Source organism: Nyctereutes procyonoides, unplaced genomic scaffold (genome assembly GCF_905146905.1).
Source record: "Nyctereutes procyonoides isolate TBG_1078 unplaced genomic scaffold, NYPRO_anot_genome, whole genome shotgun sequence".
Taxonomy (NCBI): Eukaryota; Metazoa; Chordata; class Mammalia; order Carnivora; family Canidae; genus Nyctereutes; species Nyctereutes procyonoides.
In genome coordinates this window covers 1,181,793-1,183,554 of record NW_026575043.1, presented here as the reverse complement: position 1 = coordinate 1,183,554, position 1,762 = coordinate 1,181,793, and the positions used below count along the sequence as shown (strand labels likewise).

At 44.4% G+C, this 1,762-nt stretch overlaps 1 non-coding gene across 1 annotated transcript; it reads right to left on the bottom strand.

The window, feature by feature from the left end:
* Positions 1–1,380: 1,380 nt before the first annotated feature.
* TRNAL-UAA (transfer RNA leucine (anticodon UAA)) lies at positions 1,381–1,463 on the bottom strand. The gene has a single exon. It is a non-coding gene; the product is annotated as a tRNA-Leu (tRNA).
* Positions 1,464–1,762: the final 299 nt, after the last annotated feature.

The following is a 1,762-nucleotide window of genomic DNA, read 5'->3' as shown; positions in this document are numbered from 1 at the left end:
GTCAAACTATGAAAAGAGCCCAGATGCCCATTGACAGATGCATGGATCAAGATGTGATTTATATATATTATATATATACTCAGCCATCAAAAGAATGAAATCTTACCATTTGCAATGACCCGAATGGAAGTAGAGGATATAAGCGAAATAAGTCAGTTAGAGATAGACAAATACCATATGATTTCACTCATATGTTGAATTTAAGAAACAAAACAGATGAACATAGGAGAAGGGAAGGAAAAATAAAATAAGATGAAATCAGAGAGGGAGGCAAATCATAAGAGACACTGAACTCTAGGAAACAAACTGAGGGTTGGTGGAGAGGAGATAGGTGGGGGATTGGGTAACTGGGTGATGAGCATGAAGGAGGGCACGTGATATGATGAACACACACATGTTCTATGCAACTGATGAACCACTGACCTCTGCCTCTGAAACTAATAATACACTCTAAGCTAATTAGGTTGAATTTAAATTAAAAATATGGTGTTGGGATTACTGGCAGTCTTCTGGAAATAAGGTAGAGTTAGATATATATCTCACATATTAAAACACAGGAAAAATCAGATAAATCAAAGATCTAAATACAAAAAAGAAATCATGGACATTCTAGAAGAAAGCATGGCATTCCTCTGTCAACACTTGTTGACCTTGTAGTGGGGAAGGTATGTGTAAGTCAGAATGGAACCAAGAGACTGACCACTCAAGCTGCATAGTCCCATATTGTTGCCAAGATCTAAGGCAAATAACAAAGTGGAGTATCTGTGACATATCAGAATAAGGCTTCATTGATTCATATTTAAAGAGCTCCCACAAATCATAAGAGAAAGACCTAACAGCTAATAGAAAAAAAATGAGTACACAGAAAAGGAAATACAGGTGGCTCATAAACAGAAAGATGCTCAACAACATTCACTGGAGAAAGGCAAAAGGAAACTGCACCGAGGGAGCATTTTTATATTTCAAAACACTCATGTTGTGCTGGTGAAGGTTCAATTCTGCTTTCCGGAGCCAGCTGGAGGGGCAGCCCCAGCATCGTTCTGAGAACCACCTTTGGAAGCAGTAAGAATCCCCTGGCAGGTAGTTCTCGCTTCACAGGGGCCACAGAGGAGGGCTCCTTTCCTGTGGCCTCAAGGCCAAAGCCTCCAAGGTTCCATTCCCCTGGAACCCAAGGGCTGGAGTATCAATCTCATTAGGAAGACTGTCGACTTGTCTTCCTTATGTTGGCAATTTGATGGGGTTGGGACAAAAAAGAGCTCCGGTACTACTGCCTGAAGGCAAGACAGGATAATGTTTTTGCGGAGGGCCAGAAAAGCGGGGACGCGCGTCCCAGGAGGCCAGCCTCCCCCCAGGACGGGCTGCCGAGACGAAAACTTGCTCTACCGGGAGTGGGGTTCGAACCCACGCGGGCACATGCCCATTGGATCTTAAGTCCAACGCCTTAACCACTCGGCCATCCCGGTGGCTGGGCACACGCTCTTTGCAATTATTTTTTTATCGGAACTAGTGTATTTGTGCCGTGCACGAAATACCGAAGGACTTCTGTTTCTGTGGAATTGCACGAAGAGGGTTTTGAAAGAGAAAACACAGCACACTTTTTGTGCGTTCAGAAAGCGCCCAGGCTTCCCGAGCTCCACGGGCTAGGTCACCACCCGTGCTTCAGAGAAATCGCTGTTTTTATTTGATACAGAAAGAAAAACGCGTGTTGGAGGGACAAAGAGTAGCAGAAAGCCCCGCAGGGGTGCACCTGCTTCCTCTGCTC